The sequence below is a fragment of the Tachypleus tridentatus genome, chromosome 13, assembly GCF_004210375.1.
Source record: "Tachypleus tridentatus isolate NWPU-2018 chromosome 13, ASM421037v1, whole genome shotgun sequence".
Classification (NCBI taxonomy): domain Eukaryota; kingdom Metazoa; phylum Arthropoda; class Merostomata; order Xiphosura; family Limulidae; genus Tachypleus; species Tachypleus tridentatus.
This window is the reverse complement of record NC_134837.1, coordinates 117,768,641-117,794,326: the sequence shown is the minus strand read 5'-3', so window position 1 is coordinate 117,794,326 and position 25,686 is coordinate 117,768,641. Positions and strand designations below refer to the sequence as shown.

The 25,686-nt window shown below is 36.2% G+C and overlaps 2 protein-coding genes across 2 annotated transcripts in view; one reads left to right on the top strand and one right to left on the bottom strand.

The window, feature by feature from the left end:
* Positions 1-2,996, bottom strand: part of LOC143238384 (adenylyl cyclase-associated protein 2-like) — a 60,547-nt gene extending 57,551 nt beyond the window's left edge. Inside the window, exon 1 of the mRNA XM_076478542.1 lies at positions 2,978-2,996. The gene's annotated coding sequence lies outside the window, so the exon portion shown is untranslated. The remainder of the gene's footprint in view (positions 1-2,977) is intronic.
* The window catches only part of LOC143238383 (FMRFamide receptor-like), a 32,598-nt gene that overhangs the window by 3,704 nt on the left and 3,208 nt on the right, over positions 1-25,686 (top strand).

Sequence of the window (25,686 nt, the reverse complement as noted above, 5' to 3'; positions counted from 1 at the left end):
TATCAATATATAAGCTGCAAAGCAGTGGCATGACGCAAAATTGGAGACATAAGGGAAATTATGTAATGATGTTATCACTGATCAAATGAAATCGGTCTCAGTTAACCTTTAGAAACGAATATTTGGTAGTTAGTTTTTAGTGTTCTTTGTATAACTGATATTTGGCTTATGCTTCGTATTCCATTATTAAATGTTATGCTTTTCATTGGTTTATTATTATTGTATAACATGAGAAAGCAGTAAAGCGATTTGAGGTCATTAAATGACATATAATAATATTTGGTATTTACAACTTGATTGTTTGTACAGTTGTAATTAAGCAGAAAGCTACACAATGGGCTACCTGTGCTCTGCCCATCACGGGCATCGAAATATGGATTCTGGATCATTGTATCACTGAGTTTGTTTGTTTTTTTTCAATTTGAATGATGTCTTTAGTGACAAATGGGCTAAATGACTGTGCCAGAGACTTCATGGTTCGGACACAGTCGTTATTAATTTAGAATTATGGAGCAGAAAGTGGGCAACAACTAAGTAGAATCCTCGGACCTTCCATGCCTCAGCCCGACACCTTAACCTGTTTAATATTGTAACCAAACTTCCCCTTTATTATTTTTATCAGGTTATCACTGATCGGTTTTTAGATCCAGTTAAATATTTGTATAACGGTTCAGTCAGCGTTTGCTGTAACAAACAGAAAGTTTTATCTTTCGAGTTATATTTGTTTTCTAAACCTATTGTATCCAGGTCCAAGTGTTTGTGTTATTCTACAAAATGTGTAGGTTTCAGTTTTTATGTTAAGATGTCGGAAGAGATTAAAATTAAAATTTTTTTGATTGGTAAAAAACTCGTCTTTTGACAGGTAAACGTTTATTGTAACAAATTCAATTAATGTTAACGTTGGTTAGCACAAATCTACATAATGGACTGTCTACGCTCTCCCCACTGCAAGTATCGAAACTCGAAGTTTAGTGTCTAAGCCTGCAAATTTAAACGTGAGCTACTGGCGGGTGTCTCACCGTTTGATTATGTCTGTTTGTTTGTTTTGAATTTCGCGCAAAGCTACACGAAGGGTATTTGCACTAATTGTCCCTAATTTAGCAGTGTAAGGCTAAAGGGAAGGCAGCTAGTCATCACCACTCACCGCCCACTATTGGCTACTCTTTTACCAACGAATAGTGTGATTGACCGTCATATTATGACGCCCCACGGGTGAAAGGGCTAGCATGCTTGGTGTGACGGGATTCGAACCCGTAACCCTCAGATTACGAATAGAACGCCTTAACCCATCTGGCCATGTCGGGCCCTAACCGTTTAAATCAGTATATTATTTTTAAGTTGATTTAGATTAGACTTGAAATTAAAAGAGTCTTTAATGCTCATTCATCAAAGACTCTTTTAATTTCAAGTCTAATCTAAATCAACTTAATCATAAAGTTTTAATGGCCAGTTTCGATAGTATATTATTTTGACGCCACATTAAATGGTTTGGTTTTATCGGTATTTAACTTAAGCCTAACAATTTTTACATGGTCTCTTTGTTTATAAAGCTCACCATACTTAAATAACACTAAGCCAGAGGCAACGACAGGGTTGAAACTTAAGGCCCCCGAAGTGTATGGTATGTGTGTAGAGTCAGCCCTCACAACCCCCCCCTTCACCGAGAATATGTTACCGTTGTCCCTGTACTAAGCATAATGTTTTTATTCAATCCGACATATTGAAATCATTTGAGACACACAGAATCTGACGTTTATGAATAATATTACAAACAAGTGAATAAATCTCACCAATAAAGCTGACACGTTGTGCAAATAATTTTACTGGATACTGTTGGAGATTTTAAGCTTAAGTATTACTTGAAACATCTTTTATGTAAGAAATTTCCAAATAAGTTTTTTTCGTCTGTAGAGATAGCTATAAAACATTTTAGATGGTTTATTGTCTCTATATGTTTTTAAATATGTCGTTAAATTGTTGGAATGATACATTGATTACATATTACTTTTTCATATATCTGGAAGCTATAACAACAGTCAATTATAGAAACTAGTGCTGTTCCTGCATTAATTCTTTATTTTGTTTAATAACATAAATGTACTCATGACAATCGATAGCCCTACATTTGACAAAGTGAAATTCTAGGTGCACGACAATTTGGATTGTTTGTCATTAACTCAGTCTATCTATCTAACTAATTCACTGGCGTTGCAAGTACCGTTATCTCAATCTATCTAACTCTAACTAATTAACTGGCTGAAGAGTTTCACACTAAACATACGTCTTGACATCAACCTTACCTGTGGGCAAGGTTTAGGGATCTGACCTAGTGTGATACAGAAACTGGGACTGCGCATCCTTACAAAACATTACATCCCTTAACCTAAAACCCCCTCCAAGTGTTAAATGGGAAGGCTTATAAACACTAATAATCGGATTTCGATACCCAGGGTAGGCAGAGCTTATCGTGTAACTTTGTGCTTAACTGCAAACAAATTCTTAAAATTTCCCTCCGACGTAAGGTCTAGGTCATGACGAATAAGAACAAAAGTCAGATACTACAATCAAGGCTATAATATGATATAATACAATATAATATGGAAAAAATATATTTGAAACATAATCTTAAACTTATACCTCATGAATTAATGGTTTCACTAAAATAGTTTAAATAGTAACTGTAAAATCTAAAGTTAGGCTTAGATATATGCATCTGACTAGTTTCACAAATATCAGGCTTAGAGAATAACTAAAGTCTAAGGTTAGGCTTAGTCTAAACGCTTAGTTATTAAAGCAAAACTTGTGTTTCGTGTTTTTGATTTATTGCAAGTGGCAAAGGGTCAGTTTTATTCTTTAAAAATACGTTCGATTTTTCTCACGATCAATTAACATTATTTTTATATTACTAAAAAAGAGACATTTAAGGGAAACTATAATATTGAAAACTTCAACTACTATAGAATTAGTTTTCACTCACATTACATTCTTTACTTTGAGAACTTCAACTTGTAACCGGAAAAACCTGAATAGCAATTAAACCGCAACAACAGAGTATATCAGACCAATACGCTGGCAGTAAAATAAATCTTCGTTACGTACAGGTTATAAAATCGACAGGACATCTATCTTATCCATATCTGAATGACGTTTGGTTTTAAAAAATACTTATAATTTATTATCATGTTCTAAGGAAGTTTTGAAAATCACGTGATACTGAGATGTAAGTCCAGACCAAAAAATAATAATTTGTACAAAGAGTTAATATCCTATTCCGCATTCTAGTTGGTTTTATTGTGAAATTTAAGTTGATAACATGTAGACAGTATTTAATAATGCTTTTATATTTAACACTGTAGGTTGATAATATGTAGACAGTATTTCATCAGGGATATTAAATGTATTATTTGAGCCAGATAATCCATTTCGTATCTCTGTTCTAAATAAAGAGCAACAAATAAATTAGATATATAATTATTAGATATATCTAACAACAGATATTTGTTGCAAAAACAGAGTTAATTATAGAGAACAAAAGGTAATGTCCAAGGTATTAACTGATTAAAACAATAACTATGCTTCGGTAATACTGAGAGCGTTCTAATCGACAAATATAATAAATAAATTTATTCAGAGACTGAGAATAACTGGAACTTTATCATTTAGTTCATCAACAGATAATTAAACAGTTTACGTCTTACTAGTTCTTCACTTTTTAATCAGTTTTGTCAGAATCTTTAACTATATTACCGACAAGTTTAATAATTAAAGATTTCAGTAAGTAGAAGTGTAAGAAACTGAAATCTCGGCTGAAATAAATTACTTTGTGTTCGATGAAGGTCTATGTACACGTTTTCAGTGAATATAATTAGCGTGTGTTTTATGTTTTAAGTAACACGTTAGCGAGACTCTAAATTAACTGTATTTGTTTTCTTATCTTATCGACTAGAACTGATAAATGAACGATATTAGTACTACGATTGCTAAACAGATTTTAATCAAATTTGATACAAAGGTTGTGTATCAACCAAGAACGAACTGATATGATTTTAATGGATTTGTGTTACAGGCAAAGGTCAAACTGAACTCAACCTTGAAAATTGAAACAGTGTCATTCTCTGACCAGTCTGTTAACTCTTGGTACAAAGTATAAAGGTCACACTAAAAACTGTAGGGGTAGGAGTTACACTCTTTGAAGGGTTTTCTAGTTTGAAATGTTGGGTTCATTTAACTTTGAATACATAATTTCTTGTTAACATGGCCTCGTGCTTTCTTTCTGTTTTGTGGTCCGGTATAGCCAGGTGTTTATGGAGCTCCACTTGCAATCTGCAAGTCGCAGGTTTGAATCTCTGTTACACCAAATATGCTCACCCTTTCACCCCTGGGGGCACTATGATATTACAGTCAATCCCATTATTCATTGGTAAAAGAGTATTCCAAGAGTTGACGGTGGGTGGCGATGATCATCTGCCGTTCCTCTAGTCTTACACAACTAAATTAGGGACGGCTGGCGCAGATAGCTCTCGTGTAGCTTTGTGAAAATCCAAAACAAGGAAACAACTCTTTGTAAGCTTCTGTTTCATTTAAAATACTTTCATCAGCTTAAACTTACTACATTTAAATTTACTTAATGTAGCTACGTTCATGTTAACCGTTAAACTTTGGCTCACCCTGGTGATAGTAAGGACCATTCATCAGAGGGTGGTGAGAGAACAGGTACAGATATTACAAAAATATAGCAGTGTAACAGAATGATTAAATGTGAATTTCCGATGAAAGCAATCTTAGATGAAATAAAAACCAACCCGATAATAAATATAACTAATCACTGAACATCTAACTCCGTAGAGCCGTCTTTAACTCTGTGCTGATAAACTAAGTACATACAGCCAGTCAACACTTCGCTGTCAACTTATGGGTTACTTGTGTCTGATGGATTAGTGGAGTTTCACTGTCACTCTTATAATGCACCCAACATGCAGAACACGTTTTGTTTTTATTTACAACAGATCCATGAAACCTTGAGATAGATAGATAGATAAAAAAAATGATAGATCGCGCGAGAATATTTGGATAATTTTTTAATCATCTGAACACAATGATGCTATCAAAAGCCGTACCTCTCAAACTAACCACATTTATGACAGCAGTTTATCATTTAGTTATCTTACACAACAAATTTAGGATATCCATTAAGCAGTGTTAATGTTATCACGGTTAGACTTCCCTCGGTGGAACAGGTAGGAATAATACCCCCCTTCCCTCTCACTATCACCGGATTACAGAGCAAGTTCATCACAAACTGATCATCTAGCGACCACGTGCTTCACCCACAACTCGTTTCTGGGAGATAAATGAGTACTTTAAGCCTGATATAAACTACGTAAATAAATACTGTAACTTGAGAATATGTTTAGTATTACTGATGCAATCGCTTTTTATTTACATTCGTTCGTTGTTTACACTTTTATTACATAGATTATTAGAATTAACCTTATTATTCTTCGCTGGCTGACTATCGTGAAATATTATTGAGTTTATGACCAGAAAATTCGCCTATAGAAATAAAAATAATGCATTCTAATCTTTATAAGTAGAAACGTAAGAGAAGTATATTTAGTTAACTATACTGATGACCATGTTATACTTGGTTCCCATATTTTAACCCGATTGGAACGTATTATTAATATTCCCTGACTTTATTCTGTATCCTTAGATGTTGTAGACATAAATAATTACCACAGAGGTAAGTCAGAGTAATATATCCATAAACCAAAGGTAAGGAAAAGAAAATGTCGCCGGAGAAAACAAGAACTTGATTTTATTACATATCTCCTGAAGGCTAATAATACTAAAAATCAGGTTTCGATACCTGAATTGGCTACAACGGAGACAGCCCATTGCGAGGTTTTACAAAAACAAAGGTACAGCCTATATTGTGGAATTTGAAACTGAAACTTGACTTAAAGATGGTAGTACTGTCATTTTTCAACTCATTTAGTTATTTTTCCTGTTCTTTGTATGAATGTAGCTTTTCTGTTCAGTTGTCTGGGTTAATCAAGTTTATAAAATTGCCTTCAACAGTGCAGTTAGTCGTATACTACCAATTAATTAATATTATACTCGAGCACAAGGCGATTAGGACCATTACATTTAATGGTGTTCATCTGACGCTTCACGAGTGTAGGTAATATTCGTGCAATTAGGGACAAGGTGGACACCGTAACGAATTAAGTTTTTAAATGTCGACTGTTGTGACAATCACGTTGATAAAAAGTTCTTAAAAACGCCAGGTTTTCGTGACAAGGTCTATAAACACGTGTAGATGAATACTTATGAGATAACACTTCCCACGCCAGAATGGTGGGAATATACCATATATCGCGTGTTGTTACACATCTGCTCCTTATTCTAGAATTCTCGTGTTTAGTGCGAGACTATTCCTAGCATCGAGTATTCTAATCTCGAACCTAGATGTATCTCGTACTACTGCCAGGTGAGTGTAATATCGGTAATCAGATCGTCTAGAGATTGTTAGTCTCTCTCATATACCGTTCCTAGATCCTCGCAATGTTTTGTATCATAAACTCATGCTAACGTCTAATTGAAAAAGTAAACTTGTGAAACCAAATATTCTGTATCGCATCACAACACGGCAAACCATTGTGTTAAAAAATGTTACGTTATAAATCCTACATAATCAGTATTATATGTATCATAGCCATAAACAAAACACATTAACATGAAATAAAATACGCTGCATGTTTTTAAAAAGGCTCCAAGGGTACAAGCTACGACGTGGGATTATAAAATGTATCCTAGATTTTGGAGGTAACTGTGGAAGTAGGACCCGTATTGTAGGGAGGATACACCGTCTATCAGTCTTAACCTCTAATTCGCTAGTCTCACATAAAAAGATTAGAAATTAGGGGAGCAAGATGCGGGTGCTTGAGCCCACAATGTCTCACATCTGTATCACCCTTCACTGCCTGCAGACAGTTGAGGGAAGGTGACTGCTCTCTCAAGTTAAAATAAGAAAAATAAAAAGATAAAAAATAAGGAAAATAAGGTACCATCATTTGAAGGTAAGTAAGATAAAACTTATCTCTTGAAGTTAGCATTTTTGAATTTATTTACAACAAAAATGAACTGTACAATGAATCGTGACAAAAAAAGGAACGCGGTATGAATTTAAAAATTTTACACATATATAAAGTTAAAAGAGGGGATAATTACATATATATATAAGCCAGATGACGTACTTAAAGACTGTTAAAATATACCGGAAAGAAAAGGCCAGGTGGCCGGGAATAGGGACCGGCACGTGATACAGAATGGTCTCAACCACCCTTTCCCAGATCTCCACCGACGTCAGATAGAGGAACAACCTGTGCATGACAGACTCCTCCTGAGTGTGGCACACGGGACACAACTCAGTTGCACAAGAGTTCCACAGGAACGCATGCTCCATAACTGGAAGGATGTTATGCACGACTCGCCAGTTGAAAGTCTGAAGATAGCTACCAGCATGACGCAGCGCGACGCGGCCCCAAATAATGTCCCATGGCAGAGCAGGGTGGTGTTGCTCGATCCTGTGGGTACAATAGGGGAACAGCAGACGGTAGAGGGAACGGAAGTCCGTCATAACTTCGGCTGACACGGCCCGACATTGCCGTAACGCCGCCCGCAGCGTCTACATACCAGGAAGAAGGGTGAAAACACATGGGTGTTTGCAGGCTGAACGGTACACCAAAGAGCCTGCGACCCGTGTCAACCAAAAATCTAATTAGGTGGCAACAGGGATGACCCTCCAAGGACAGACAGTGAAAGGTGGTAGACAGTAAGAGAGAAAGACGCTGTGTTCGGACACATGGTATGCCTAAACCTCCCCTGCGATGTAGCAGTGTCAAAGAAAACTGAGATACAGCCTCAGGCTTGCCACCCCACAGGAAGGCAAAGACATGAGGTTCAATAGCCCGTGCAGTGCAGGAATCCAGAGGAAGAACAGTCCTAAGTTACCAGAACAAGGGGAGTATCCTCCTCCTCACCACCTCCGCCCTGTCAAACATGTTAGCTGGGCAGCAGCAGTAATCGTGCACTGCTGAATCGACACGCTGCACCATCTTCCCCCAGGCAACCTCGGGGTACGCGAGAAAACGAACCCAAAGCAAGTAACTTTGGAGGAGGTCCAGTCCAAACGGGAAGTCGACAGACGAGACCCATTTGCCATCACCTCCCCCCCTTTCCCGAGCCCGAGACTTGGCATAGTTGAGCGGGCAGCACTGGCCTGAGAGTAACGGTGGACTATGGCCAGCGCCGAACGTAACGATATTAAGTTCTCTAGGAACAGATTCACATCGTCTGCATGCGAGACGTATTTGATGCTCATACCCCCAGGCACCTGGAGGCCATGCACCGAGACCGAGTGATACAGAAAGCAGGCATTCGATAACCAACGCATAAAGCGAGGGGGACAACGGACAATCCTAACAAACTCCATGTAAGATGGGAAAGGAAGACGTCAGGTACCCGTTAATCAAGAGCCTGCTCAAAGCGGTCGCGAACAAGTCTTGCACGTACTGGACAAACACAGGAGGAAGGCCACAACTCTCCAGAACAAACCACAAAAAATTGTGGTGAACTCGATCAAAAGCTTTTCTCTGATCGAGGGACACAAAGATAGTAGGGACGTACCTGTCCATGATGTAATGGAATAGGTCTCTGAGAAACACCAGAATTTGCTGGATACTTCTGCCCCGCACGCCACAGGTTTGAGTGCTGTAAACGAAGGAAGGCATAACCGCATCCAAATGGCGCACAGGACTTTAGAAATGATTTTTGCATCCACGTTCAGGAGAGATATGGGCGCCACGAGAAAACCCTCAGACTGGCTGGTATCCTTACAGATAAGAGTAATGAGTCCATACAGCGTTCCCGGAGGCATAGACCCCGTGGGTAGACAGCTGTTAAAAAATCTGACGAAATAGGGTCCGACAACATGCCACACGTAGTGGTAGAATTCCACTGGCAGTCCATCCGGCCCAGAACACTTACTGAGTGGCATGGACCGAATGGCCGACCAGCACTCACACAAGCTGATTGGTTTCACCAGCTGTTTGTGATGGGAAGGATCGAGGGAGGGCCAAAACTGAGTAATGTTGTCCCACAGCCCCTCATTCACGGGTAAAGCCGAATTTAAACGGTGGTAATGGCCGAGACACGCGTCTAGAATGTCAGATGATGAGTGACCATTTTTCAACACCAGACTCGAGATGTGTCTGGTCTAGGCCATCTCCCGTTCCTTGCACAGTGTAACTCGAGTAACATTTCAGAGATCGAGAGATTCCATCAGACTAGAGACGCTCGCCGCCTGGAATAGTTTGGAAAAATCCAAATCTATTTCCCTGCTAAGAAGTCCCTCTTGGCCCGGCATGGCCAAGTGTGTTAAGGCGTGCGACTCGTAATCTGAGGGTCGCGGGTTCGCATCCCCGTCGCACCAAACATGCTCGCCTTTTCAGCCGTGGGGGCGTTATATTGTGACGGTCAATCCCACTATTAGTTGGTAAAAGAATAGCCCAAGAGTTGGCAGTGGGTGGTGATGACTAGCTGCCTTCCCTCTAGTCTTACATCACTAAATTAGGGATGGCTAGCACAGATAGTCCTCGAGTAGCTTTGTGCGAAATTCAAAAAGAAACAAATTAAAAATAGATGCTATATGCCAAGTGTGCCAGAGAAAAATACAAAATATCATATGCAAAATACATATAGAAGTTTGAATATGTATTCATAGTTTTAAACGAACGCAAGAAACATTATTTGATGGATAAAACTTTGGGGTTTTTTCTTATTATTTTATCATTTAGAAATACAAGTTGATTAGAGTTCCCCTGTCAAATATAGATTTACGTGTTTCTTATTTTATTTTGCTACCTTCTGAAACTGACAAGTCATTGTAAAACTTAACAGTTATGTAAGATAAGTTATTATTATAAATGCTAATTTACAAACTGTATGTCCAATTATGGGTCAGCGATATGTTCCAGACTTACAAAGATAAAATCCGGTGTTCTTATTGGACTTATTGTTTTAATATTGGTAAATGTTGTGTAATCAATTTATTATTTATTGTTGGACTCCTTGTTTTAACACTGGTAAAGGTTGTGCAATCAATTTATTATTTATCGTTGGACTTGTAGTTTTAACACTGGTAAATGTTATGTAATCAATTTATTATTTATTGTTAAACTCCTTGTTTTATTGCGCCAGTGTTTGGTGGTTTTCTGCTTTCTTGGAATGAAAATAAATTAGAGATATGAAGAGCACTGAGGAATACTTAAGCCGAGATAAAGAGAAGAAAAAACAGGAATGACGTAAACAATAGCTTTAAGAAACTAACCTTTCCACTGCAGGCAGAAAATGAAAATGGTTTTCACAAGAGTAAAAATAAGGTTCAAATGTATTTAAAGGTTACACTATATTAACCCTAGAACTATAACAGATATTCATAGGGATCTTTATGGAGTGTTACAACTATTTCTATACGATACAGCCAGTGGATACATAATATTATTGGTTATAGAGCCCAGATTAACATATAGCTAGGATAAAAAAACAACAACACACACTTCAAAATTGCAGTTCTCGTTTGGGTCCCTTCGTATTTTACTTTAAATGATTCGTGAGAGACTAGAATTGATTATAAGTAGGCGAATCAGTGAAAGTGTGATTCATTGTTTTGCTTCCTGTTAGTGCTTCAATTCTGTGAAATGTTTGGATCCTTGTTGGCCAACTCGTCTAATCAGATGAGTGACTTAATAGGCCGTTAAATTATACCAGTAATCGGCCAGTAGATTATACCAGTAAGTTTAAGTTTTAGTTTTGTCGTTTGTCACTAACAAGCAACTTCAGTTTAAAAGTTATTTGTAAGCATAAGACTACGGTGCAGAAGCTTATGGAAGAGATTTATAATCGTTGCTTTGTTTGGAAATCGATGCTCATCAAATACTTTTACGATAACCCGTCTCATAAAGTAACAACACACATATTCAAGCGCCGAACACAGCATATAAAACACATGAGGCTGAGCAAAAGAGAGAAGGAATTAGCTGAACAGAGAAGATTATCAGTTATCCTCTATATTGTAGAGTACCCTGGATCCCCAGTTGGTGTCTTCAAAAACCAGAAAGGAAAACCATATTCGAAAGCATATTGAATCGCCGAACATTCCCACGCCTATGAGACCCAAACCAGAAATTTCTTAAACAAATAGCAACACCTATGAAGAGAAACAGCATTTACTTTTATATTGTAACTATGGATACAGTAAGTTTCCGTTACTTACAAAAATGTTTTTATGTATACATCATACCACTAGTACCAATGTTTGTGTATAAATTATATTACTAGTAACAATATTTATCTATACATCATATCACTAGTAACAATGTTTGTGTATAAATTATATTACTAGTAACAATATTTATCTATACATCATATCACTAGTAACAATGTTTGTGTATAAATTATATTACTAGTAACAATATTTATCTATACATCATATCACTAGTAACAATGCTTAGGTATGCATTATACCACTAGTAACAATGTTTATGTATATATTATATCACTAGTAACAATGTTTGTTTATATATTATATCAGTAGTAACAATGTTTACCTATACATTATATCTCTAGTAATAATGCTTATGTATACATTATATCGCTGTCATTAAAGCTTCTATATGCACGATACAACTTTTACTCGCTAACTCTGTGTATTACACTTAGATCCCATGAAGACGGGTCTGCCATTATTATATCTATAACTGAATCTTTTGAAAGTAGTTTTAGAGAAATCGAAGAACGTGCTCAAGATACATTTGTGAAATAAAGAAATCATCAAAATTTATCCAAGGAAATTTATTTAAAACACTCGACTTCACGTAATATGCAGAGAAGTAAAAAGTGAAAGTGAAACTGGAGAGACATATGTACTTAGAAACTTATTTAAAAGAGCAAATGGAAACGAGATTAAAATAAAACAGCACAAGAGACAATCTTTACCTTTGATTAACTTGAGACCACCTTGTACAATGTACATACAATAATAGAACACTTATCTATGTTTAGCTTGAGACCATGTTTTACAGTATAGAATAGGGCAACACGTTCATCTGTGGTTGACTAGAGACCACTTTGTAATGCAATAATACAACACGTTTATTTATGGTTAATTTCTGATCACCTTCTACAACATACATACATTAATACAACATGTTTATCTGTAGTTGACTAGAGACCATCTTGTACAATATACATACAATAAATGAGGAAATTAGCGAAAACCACACAGAAGAGAAGTGATTTATTATGTTACAAATATAAATCAGAGACATACACTCACGTGTGTGTGTACACGCATGTGCATGCAAACATACATTTCTCTGTGAGTGTGACTGCCATGGCTCCAGGAGGAAAGAACCTACAAACCTGAAATTACTCATACAAAATGGATCCTGAGGGTGTGCAACTGAGTGTTATTACTTAACCATGTGCATGTGCATCTTTTTATGAGGCAAGATAGCGAAAAATCATATAGGAATGAGCCGTGGCTATCACAGTTTCAATAAAGAAAGAACCTAGAAACCTGAAAATCTGCACCCATACTAAGTGGAACTTGAGGATGTACACCTGGGTACTACTTATCTTATCCACACGTGAACATCTTTTAATGAAGCAAGATAGCCGGAAAACATAGAAGTGATTCTTTATATGTGACAACTTGTAATATATAGAATATTCAGTGCGTTTTAGTAACAATGTGTTCCAACAGTGGCTTTTATGTCAGGTGACTTAGCAACATAGTATACAGGTTATACATTTATGCTGAAATGGGTTCAGAATACACACATTATTAACATAATAACCCTAGTGAAACCGGATTCTTTCACTAATGTTTAATATATACGATATTGTTGTGAGTGTCTTCCTTTGCACTCGACGATTCTTAAACGCATATTTGCATGAAACCTTAGACACAAATAGATAAGGCTCAGTAAATAACGGTTGGATGAAAAAAAAAAAATAAAAGAGTAGTAAACTGCTGGAAAACATAAAATTCATATGTACGTATGTAGCTTAAAATGTATTGTCCTTTAAAGGACATAAGGAGCTTTTAATAATTTTTTAATTATCTGTTTCTTAATTTAAAAATTGAATAGGGATCGTCAAAAAAGTACAGCAACAAGTTGAATCAAAATGCAAAGATTATCATTTCAAGCTTACGATTATAGACTAAAAAAGTAAACAAACTAAGCTGTAAATAGTGTCTATACTGTTTTCTTAAGCTACAAATTCTATTTTGACTCCATGTCTATAGTAGTTATCAATTTAATGTATATATACTTTTTGTATTTTAATTCAATTTATGTTAGTTCAATAATAATCCTATAGTGGTAGTTAATAGAGAAGTTTAATAAAAATTAACAAAGTTCCATTTTCAATATAAGGTTTACAACATTGAATCTATCGATACATCTCGGCTTGGTCTATCCTCCAAACTCCGTTTAAATAAAAATAATAAATTCTTAAAGCCAGTCCTTATCATTTATATACTTATGAAGCCTTTTCTGAAACTCACTTAGATTTACTCTCTCCACAACATCCGAAAGTAACGAATTTCAGAGGCTTACCACCTTGTTAGAAATGAAAATGTCTTAGCTGAAGATGACTCCTACCCTGTCAAAATTATGCGTCCCCTAGTCCTACTGTTATCACTGTTAAAATGAAAAAAAGATGATCCATCAACATTATCAGTTCCCTTTACAATTTTAAACACCTCAATTAGACCCCCAATTCTTCTTTTTTCAAGAGAAAACAGTTTGAGGTATTTTTGTTTCTTCTCGTATGACAACTCCTCCATCACAGGCGCCATTCTAGTTACCTTTCTCAATGTCATTCCTAAGATGATAAATAAGCCCAAGACTGAACCCAATATTCCAAATGTGGCCAAACCAGTAAACTGTACAATGAAGTTATAACATTTTTAGACTTGTAAATTTTTTTACAATCTTCCTTCCAATTTTGTTGTTTTAAGTTTCTGGATATATTGTCCAATTTGAATATATTAACCTAAATATACACACAAACAAAGATTGGGGCGTTGTACAATTTGAACATATCAGCCTAAACAAGGAAAGAAACAAAAACTGGGCTCGTCGTTTTCGAAGATTCATCAACACAAATATTTTCGTGATGTAAAGTGTTATCTTTTTTTTTTTTGCATGAGGTGCCGTATTAAGTTGTTATATACATGTAGAGAACACAGTTTCACACTAATCTTTACCAGCAGTAGAAACCATTTCATCCGCAAGCTACGATCTCAAGATTTTTGTTTTTTGTCAGCCAAGTCACCAAAAGAAACACACTTTTCTATCCCTCGTCAAACCTTTAAGAGTTTGAATCAGACGTCGTTAACTCACCGTGAATGATTTGGTCAACTTCTGTTATTCTGGTATCACCTAAGGACTATCAAACCTGCTTGACACTTCAAGATAGCTGTCAGATGTACTCCAACGTCACACCTCTTGCTGTCGCATTTGGTGGTTCACCAGAGTTTGTGTGTAGCTGATCCGTTATCTTGTCGTGGGAAGAAGTAACAGCTTTACCCTTCTATCCATAACTTTTAAATACATACGTATATACTTATCCATATTTCTAAGTTACTTCTTCCTTCTACAAGCATAAGGACACGATATATATATACTCAGGTTTTTATACAGAAAAACATTAAGATAAAACTCAAATATTTTTACATTTCTAGCAATGGCTTCATGATGAAGAAACCAAAATATACTAGTGAAGATGAAACGGTTGACAAAACATTTTATTTAGAAGTTTGAACATTTCAGAATAACTTATTATATCATTAGATGATTATTGCTAAGATTATAATAAGATAACCGTTAATTTGTTTAGTTATCAAGGAAAGTGGTTCAACATATATATATATTACACACTAGCTGAGTTGTGTGTGAAAACTTAGAACAACTGTAGGTCTAAAGAGTTTAGTGAATCATTAAAGGTTTGACAGTCTTTAGCTATAAGTAGACTTTATTTAATGTAGAGTCCAAGGTCTGAAGATCCAGTGGTAATAACAGAAGAATCGTTAATAAACTATTGTGACCTGTGTATGGGTAGATAAGTGACTGGGTTTAAGTAATGGAAGGTAGGTTGTTCTAAATGTTCACAGACTCTGGTTTGTAAGTGACATGTCGTTTTGCTGATGTACGTGACCTTACAGCCACTACCTCTATATTTATATATGATCCATGGATGTAGTTTGGGTACTTGATATTTGTACTAAAATAGTTGTTTGATGCAGAAGCTACGCTTGTATATTATTCTAAGCTGAAATTGAGAGTAGGAGGTTTTTTTTCATTTGGGGAAGGGAGTTGTTTTTTTAACAGGTAGCTCATTAAAGTGAGAGGGATAATGAGGGGAACTTTGTGGACAGTGTGGACACTGGCAGGGGCTGAAATTTGTAGTTTAGGAAATTTTCTAACGAAGATTAAATAAAATTTCTTAAACAACAAATTTAAGAAATTCGGTACGGATAGTGGCTGTAAGGTCACGTACATCAGCAAAACGACATGTCACTTACAAACCAGAGTCTGTGAACATTTAGAACAACCTACCTTCCATTACTTAAACCCAGTCACTTATCTACCCGTACACAGGTCACAATAGTTTATTTAACGATTCTTCTGTTATCAGCAATGGATCTTCAGACCTTGGACTCCACATTAAATAAAGTCTACTTATAGCTAAAGACTGTCAAACCTTTAATGATTCACTAAACTCTTTAGACCTACAGTTGTTCTACGTTTTCACACACAACTCAGCTATTGTGCCATATATATATATATATATATTGTTTTATCGATGCTTTATCCACGTTTATTATCTCTTTGGAACGTAATTTTCATATTTCGCTTACAATAGAATTAGTTATTCCGAAACGTTCAAACTGGTAAATCAAATATTGAATGTTCTATCAACTGTCTTCATCTTCATTATTATACTTCTTGTTACGCCCTCTAATGGCGCAGCATTAAATCTTTAGACTTCCAACCCTAAGGCCCGGCATGGTCAGATGGTTAAGACCTTCGACTTGTAATATGAAGGTCGCGAGTTAGAATCCCCGTCAATCTGAACATGCTTGCCCTTTGGCCCGTGGGGGCGTTATAATGTAATAGTCCATTCCACTATTCGTTGGTAAAGGTTATAGCCTAAACGTTGGCGGTGTGTGGTGATGACTAGTTGCCCTCCGTTTAGTCTTAAATTGCTAAATAATGGACCGCTAGCGCAGATAGCCCTCGTGTAGCTTTGCGCGAAATGAAAACAAACAAAAACAATTAGTCTAAAGATAAAATTAGGTTTCGATACCCGTGATGGGCAGCAACAGATAGTTCTTTATGTAGCTTAACAATAATCAAATCATCTTGTTACAACGTTGTCAAGATGTTATTATACTCTTCCATGATCAAAAAAGTGCATATCTCAAATATAGTCCATGTCTCAAAAATGCTATATAGATTTCTCATCATTCTTTATACAACCATCAAATTAGACGTATATATTTCTCAACCTTCACTTACTTTTCAGCCACCAAGGTTTGATATAGGATATAACATGTATTTATTTACGTTAATTTCTTGTTTAAGTACTGTGAGACACATCTTGAATTTCTTCACAAAGACGTTCAATTCCTTCTCAGAATCCTCATGTCGGAGAGAGATTTGTGTAGCTTTGCGCTAAGGCAAACGAGTTATTTCACGTCCCAGTGGTTCGGCGCTAAGTCTCAAGGCTTAAAAAAGCTAAACACTGTTTAGAGCAAATATAAGCAATTATGTATTGTTTATTTCACATCAGTAATTACGGCACATCAGTGGTGATTTGTATTTGAACAGTTTAGTTGTTCACTTATATAATAGCTTGGAAAAAATGCAAATTTTGAATTGCCATAGAAGTCATGAGCACAACTAAAGTCGTGTAATAATAGAGGTCATAAGTACAACTAAAGTCGTGTAATCTTAGGGGTCATAAGCACAACTAAAGTCGTGTAATCATAGAGGTCATAAGCACAACTAAAATTGTTTAAGCATGCAGGTCAAAATTCAATTAAAATATGTAAGCAAAATCGTCACAAAAACAATTCAAAACTCGTAAACAGGATGACTTCCAGGCCATAAAAACGTAAAAATATGGTCATAATCTCAGTAAGACGTATTGATTATTGGCTAACTTTAGATTACTCTTCCGTGATTAACATGGAACATGTTTTGTCTGAAAACAACTTAAATGTTTGGATTATGTTCGGTTATAACATTTGTTGCTGCGATGATAATATATTACTAACAATGTTAATAACTAATATATCAGGTCATCCCTTAAGTAATGTCCGATTTTAGTTTCAGAAAGAGAGAGAAAGGATTTTAAACGCTTTTAATGTTATTTAATCAACAGTGTTCCATTATTATTAATTACTTCCTGTCAACAATTCACAAGCTTCTGAATTCCACTTCTATAAAATTCTTGGGGTTTGAAGGAAAAGAATGCAGAGAGAGTAGTTTTAACATCTTCATGTGTTCCAATCTCTTTTCCTTCAAGATAGTTCTGCAAACTTCGGAATAGATGATAATCAGATGAGACAAGGTCTGGAAAATAAGGAGGATAAAGTTTTTCCCAGTCTAGCTCTTCCATTTTTGCAGATGTGATCCTTGCTGTATGGTACCGTGCATTATCCTGATGCAACGCAACACCTTTACGTTTCATCAAAGCAGATCCCTTTTCTTTCAGTGCAACATTCAAGCGCTCTAACTGTTGGCAATAGAAGTCTGATGTAACATTGAGTGGCAGCAACTCAAAGTGTATCACACAACAATATCCCACCAAACGCTTAACAAGACTTTCCTAGGGTAGAGGTCCATTTTGGGGGTTGCCTTAGCCTGTTTACCTGCACTGAGCCATTGTCTGCGGCACTTAACATTTTTATAATATATCCATTTTTTACCTCCAGTCGGTAACCTGTCCAAAAAAAGGTGAGTTACGTTCACGAGAGTGCAGAGAAGTGCAAATGTCCACTCTTGTTCTAAGGTTAGCTTCTGTCAAATCATGGGAGACCCATTTTCCAAGTTTTGACACCTTTCCAAGCTGTTGCAGATGACGGTAAACTGATGGATTGGGTTGAATTAAGCTTCTGTGCTAGTTCTTTAACTGTTACAGCTCAATCTTTATCAAGTGTAGCTGGCAACAAGTCATCATTAAACTCAACAGGACAACCTGAACGTGGCGCATCACTTAAACTATAGTCACCTGATTTGAACTTCTGAAACCACCTTCGACATTTTCTTTCATTGAGAGACTCCGCACCATAAACACCTTGAATGTTTCGTGTAGTTTTAGCTGCACTATTGCCTTTTTTAAACTCATAAAGCATTATGTGCCTAATAAGGTACTCAGACACATCCATCTTCATAAAGGTTTATTTGATTAATGATCTGAAAAAGTGGAGTTGGGTTAGTATCTTTTACTTGTCTAAACATTTTTATACACGTCCTACTACATATTTTAGTCATTAAAGCCTTCTACAAAGACAGAAATGATGATGCACTTTCCGTATTGAATTTTGGGATATTACTTATGGAATGACCTGATATATTATACATAACTAACAATGTTGTGCTAGTGTGCAACTTTTAATGGTTTTAGCTCACTCACGTTTAAGACGCTCATTATTGGCTGCGAAAGAGACTTTAATGAAATATTTTCAGAAAATAATAATTGTCTTTTGTGTTATCGTCTGATCCCTAAACCTAAGTAGCGACGGTCCACCGGTGGTTAGTACTTGGGAGGGTGACCACCTGCGAAGACTGTGTGATGATGACATTTTTATTAATGACGGCCCGGCCTCACCAGGTGAATTAAGGCGTTCGACTCGTAATCTATTCGAATCCCTATCGCATCAAAGATGAGGGCGTCATAATGTGACGATCAATCCCACTATTCGTTGGTAAAGAGTAGCCCAAGAGTTGGCGGTTAGTGGTGATCACTAGCTGTTTTTCCTCTTGTCTTACACTGCTAAATTAGGGACGGCTAACGCAGATAGCTCTCGTGTAGCTTTGTGCAAAATTCAAAAAAACAAACCTTTCTAGTCGTACACTATTAAATTAGGGATGGCTAGCGCAGATAGACTTGGTTTTAATACTGAACTTTGTGGCCAAATTAAGGCGTGCGAAACAAAAACAGGGTCGCCGCCCGCGTCGTACACTACTAAATTAGGGACGGCTAACGCAGTCAATCCCACTATTCGTGTAAAGAGTAGCGCAAGAATTCAAAACAAACCTAGCTGCCTTCCCTCTAGTCTTACACTGCTTAATTGAGGGTTGCACAGTTAGCCCTTAGACTTGGTTTTATAATACGGAACTCTATTCTCAACGTAATGAAAACAATATCTTAAAGATTAAAATAATTACTTCATTCGAAGTAATTACGAACAATCCTTTTAGAAAATATGTTTTGTTCGATTCTATAATCCAAATTATTCCAAAGATTTTTATATTTTCATTAGAAACACCATAAATACAATTATATCAAATTCCGTTTCTGTTTTTTTTTTCAGGTTAGCAAACTATCATTTATTTTCATTAGACATTTTTTTTTTATTTTAACGCAAGCACGAGGTTTTCCTGAAGGCATTTCTTGTGAACATATCGCTACAAAAATTCTCTACCAATATTTTAATTGTTTTCTATGTTATATCATACAACAAATGTGACATCAGGACGTTTAAAAGTTCGTCGAAGGGAAACGAAACATTGTCACCGCAGGTCATTGAACGTTTTGTTCCAGTCGTTTACAATCACGCGCTATAGGAAAACTGTGTAAAATTCTCGGTATGTGAAGAAAACATTGCGTTCTTTGAGCGGTTGTTAGTAAATATCAAGAAGGTATAAAACTGGAAAACCTCAAAGATACAGTTACTTGAATCACAGAAAGTCGCGATGGAAACTGGGAAGGTTCCTTCTTCTACGTTCATCTTGACGTCAGAACACGTGCGTCTAACTTTATTAAAAGTAGGGGGGTAAGGATAAAGAAGCGAGCGAACAAGTTGAAACCATTTTACGCCACAAATATTCAAAGCGAGGTGGCACGTGCTCCTCCTCTTTCCCTCTAGTGAGACGTTTACAAGTTAGATATCCTTAGGTTTCAGGTATGGCTGTTCCAATTTTGAAATCTGACCAGAGAAGGGAAGCCAGTCAGCAGTACTTGATCCAATGTAGGTGTTGACCGGCTCTTTAAAGCAAATGACGAAAACTGACTGTCACGTTTATAATACGTTCGTAGCTAAAAGTGTGAAGCATGTTTATCTTTCTACGTCTTGAACTTCGGTTTTTTTTCCACACTCCATAACCGCTAGGTCACGACCTGCCCAAACAGCATGTGGAGATGTTTGATATTATTATTTTTTATTAAAAAGTATCTCAAATAATGAACTAACATGATATTAAAAGTAAGCTAGCTATATACCCGTATATATATATTGAGAGAGAGAGAAGTCGGAACAGAATGAAAACAGTAACCTGCGAATTGTTTACGACAATCATATATAACAAACATTTCTACAATGATTATAATGCATTGAACCACCATTTAGATACCTTTAATATTAACAATATCATCTACCATAATCTCAGGAATATCAACACCTTAAACCAAAAATGCAAAACACATTTCATAAATCTACTATTAAGTGAAACAATAAACAAAATAACATTAAAAATATTTTAAACGCTGTATCCAATAATATTTAATATTTTCCAAATCATGAAGTTTGACGAATGTCCTTTTTAGTTATTTTGCTTTGGAAATTTCCTTAAATGGGATTGTTTTCGGTCACCTGTTACACTCCCACAACTGCAAAGTAGTGTGTTGTCGGTTGGTCTTCCCTGAGGAACACTATCCGGTATCCTGCGGAAGTACATCTAGTAATAACGACACGCATGAGTACAAACACTAAAACAGACGATTCGAAGACAACGCCCTCTAGTTGTTTTCTTGTTCTTGTTGCTTTTGTAATTAGGTACAACATTTCACAAAGGGCTATCAAAACCCGTTTAAAAGCGTTGGAAGTCCGCAGACATGCCGCTGTGCCACTAGGGGAATATAGATTGTAATACATAAACTGTTACTCCTATACTCTACAAGGAATATTAACATTATTGGCTTTATTGAAGATAAAAATTAAGAATAAAAGCAAACTAAATACTTTAATTTACAAGTTAGTCGCTGTATTTCGGTTTCGTTTTGTTTTCTTGTGTTGTAATTCTTCAAATTATTTAATTATATTCAAGTCTTTTCGTGGGTTAACAGTGAATTTAACGGCGAGTATCTAGGTTATCATTCTTCGAGATAGGCGAGTGCAGATAGCCGATAGTTACAATAAAAACTATGTTCAAATTATGTAACATACTCACAAAACAAGAACGAAAATTAATTCAGTTTTACACATCGATATCGTGTGGCTTCCTCGAAGTTTTGTTCTGTTATTTTTAGTAAAGGTTTCCAACATGGGTAGCAAAACCACTTATGAAAAAGAGAAAACGAACGACGTGGTTACAGAGCGTTTAAAACGGGATATAATTAAGTAAGAATTATAAATGGGCATCACTCATGAAGACTTTGTTTTCAAATTTGTGTTTTAGTCCGAGACTATTTACAAATAAAAGCTCCAGTAAGCATGCGCCTAACCCTTCGTCACTTATGACGTTATGGTTCACAGAAGTTGCATATTTACCCTAAAGGAAAAAACGTTTTCATGTTGAGGATCGATAGGAAAAAAGCGAATGGATGGTTTGCTTGTTTTTGAATTTCGCACAAAGCTACTCGAGGGCTATCTGTGCTAGCCCTCCCTAATTTAGCAGTATAAGATTAGAGGGAAGGCAGCTAGTCATCACCACCCACCGCCAACTCTTGGGCTACTCTTTTACCAACGAATAGTGGGATTGACCGTCACATTATAACGCCCCCATGGCTAAAAGGGCGAGCATATTTGGCGCGATGGGGATGCGAACCCACGACCCTCAGATTACGAGTCGCACGCCTTAACGCGCTTGGCCATGCCGGGCCACAAGCGAATGGAAAGGTGGGTTTTCTTTTTCTTCCTTACATAATGGCCAACTAGAGCACATGGTTCCTAATATTCGCGCCATCTGTTTCTTTAAACGATTTCACAAAGTTCCTATTTCTTGTGCTATTCAGCGACTTAAGTACATGTCAGAATGATTTGTTGTCGTGATGACGTTTCCACTCTGTATATTACATATAGCAGAACATTCTATGATCTAAGTATCCTTGCTAGCAAGCCAGCGATGCACCTGACAAAACGCACGTAGGCATTTCAGATTAACCACAAGGGGTAAATGAGCGGAAGGGCGTTCTTATATATTTTATCTCAACAACATTTATTATATTCACGTAGATCCACATACTTCTTGAATACCACATGTGCTTCCAGGCTATACGTATCCGGTCAAAACGAAGTAAGGCTCTGTTTAGATATAGGATGAAGTCCATAGCATACCAACAAAACTGTGTATGTATGTGGCCATGTTAATTCAGACTCCAACGTCGTGTTTAAGATAAACTGAATCATGCACAATCTTGCTGTAAACACACAGAGCCTTGTTGCTTGTGCACCTTTGTGTGTGTGTTTTAGCTTATCTGAAATATGAGTTTATTTTTGATATGTTCTTTCACTGGACATTGTCAGCCTTAATCAGTTACAGGTTTAAATGTGAAACAAGCGCAGTACGATAAGTCGATCCTAAAATAACCCGAACTGAAATCAGATCTAGTGGTGCTTTGTTGGAACGTCACGGTTATTTGAGATGTAAAATGTATGTAAACAAAGATATCTACAGTCCACACCACTCCATGATCAGAGATCAAAGTCTGAGTAAATTTTGTCACTTCTGACACCAACTGTATTTGTCTGTAAAAATCTGTTTCGTCCAGAACGGTATTTGAAAGTAGAGCTTTCTGAAACACAGAAATATCAGTTGTTTGGTTATATTGACTGATCTAATCGTTTCATGATCCAATGTCTTCTGCATTGTTAATACAAAAACAGTTGAAGAAAGAAACGTTTCCAAACATTCATGTTTGTTTTCCAAGTTTACTATTAGTTGAGGACTAATATAGAGTGAATGCTTAACAAAACATTCTCGCTTCCCTCCCACTGCAGCTTAATGGTAAGATTGAGGGTTTATCTTTGTGCGAAATTCAAAGAAACAAACAAACTTATATGTTTCTTTATTAAAGATATCTCTAAGCATCTATTGCTGTTATGAGTTTAGTTTAAAGATATCACTTTATTAAAGATATCTCTAAGCATCTATTGTTGTTTTGAGTTTAGTTTAAAGATATCACTTTATTAAAGATATCTCTAAGCATCTGTTGTTGTTTTGAGTTTAGTAATGTCTCTTCCATTACTTTATTGTTTGTCTGTACGTGTAATCAGTAACTTTGTAGACAATTCTTTTGTTGAACCCAGTTTTGTTTATCACATGGTTTCATGTGCGCGTAGAGATGATGGAATAATTCAATACGAAACCCAAAGTTGTACACTTTTCTATTCTCTTAGAATAAAAACGAAACATAAACTAATACAATATCCGTTTTTTTAACAGATGGTCAGATTTTTTTAAAATAACATTACAGATATTTCCAAATAAAAATGGTGCATTATAAAACAATTTATAAAACAAGCTTGAAGAAAAAAATTAAATTTACTTGTTTATTAAGGTTGAAAGGAGAAAAATGTGAATGCCTTGATGGAACAGATTAAATATATGGTAGTATTCAATGAAGTTAGTTTGTTAGGTGGTTAGTAAAACGAAAGCCTACTAATTTTTACTCATCTGTATGCTCTGAGAAACGTGGTTGTTTTTTGTTTGTTTTGAATTTTGCGCAAAGCTACACAAGGGCTATTTGGTCTAGCCGTCCATAATTTAGCAGAGTAAGACTAGAGTGAAAGATGCTAGTCATCACCACCCACCGCCAACTCTTCGGCTACTCTTTTACCCACGAATAGTGGGATTGATAGTCACATTATAACAGCTCCACCGCTGAAAGGACGAGCATATTTAGTGTGACGGGGATTCGAACCTGCGATCCTCAGATTACGAGTCGAGTGCCTTAACCACCTGGCCATGCTGGGCCGTGAAATGTGATATTAGTTTTTATATTAAATATACCGACCTTCCATTTTCCATATTTCTCAAAGGACAATTAATGAATGTCTTTCAGAGAGGCAGGGCGTAGACTAAAGATAAGCCCTTCAGGAATGTGTATTCCAGAATTTGTGTTTCAGGTCCTGTCACTGTAAGAATGCTCCTCACAGTATAGCCTTCTGAGCCCATTATAAGAACTATATAATAATAAATTGAAAACTATGAATTGCTTTGTGCAGGTAGCCCTGGTATATTTTTGTGCAAAAATTATTTAACAAATATAATCCCAATCCTGCCCCGAAACCCATCTCCGAACACATTTGTTCCTTTAGCCGTGAGGGCGCTATTATGTAACAGTTAATCCAACTATTTGTTGGTAAAAAGTAGTCCAATGAATTAAACTAACTATTATCTTTCTTCTGTTTTGTCCATCACTTGAAAATTAGGGACGGCTAGCGCAGATAGCTCTCGGGTAAATTTGTGAGAAATTAAAAAGAAGCTTTCTCGAAACAAATAAATAATTATTCTTGTAATCTCTATGTCGTTTTTACCAGTATTACGTATCCAGCTAACCGTTGTATAAACAGTTCAACTTCACATGTTTACTGTTTAGACCTTTATCGTGCGCTATAGTTGTCCTTTATATCATACAATCTAACGCACCCGTGCTCAGTGACGAGAACATTTTAAGATCATCTATCAACGTAAGACTCCCGGTCACGAAAAACCGACCCTCTAGACGTTGCGACAAATTTTGAAATATTATATCCCAGAAGGCGCTTATTGGTAGAAATAAACTACGTGACTCCTATTCGGAATATTTTTTTCACATTTGAACTCTATTAAGTATGAAAAACGATATAGCTGTATATAGCGGTAATGGGTTTTAGAAGTTTCAGCGTTTCCATATTTTCTGAAATCAGTATCATACACCTTGTTTTCTTCTAATCTGATTATATTTTGATCTCTCAGGTCACTTGTCCTTCTCTTTAGTCTTCAACATCATTTCTTGGCTTCCGGTTAATATGATTCACTTTATTCAAACATAATACAAATGTAAAACAACATCTAAAACCACCACAGTCTCCTTTCTTTCTATGTTTATGTTCCTGTCAAGACATTCTACATATTTTACCTATAAGTATAGTTTTTAATCACAAGAAGAAGCTATTTGAAATTGTATTATTAGGTTAACGTTATGTAGTCTGGCACCTCCAATCAGTTTATTGACTCTGATGTATTTTACTAAATTTGTTGCGGTTTTTCGCAACCAGGAGTCTTGAATTATTTTATGGACTCTAACGCCTGTAAGTGACACACAGTGTCTCCTGTAGGTTGTTTTGGCCGCACGTGGGTCTGGATATATTTATACATGTTAAGGATTTCTTTTATTCTT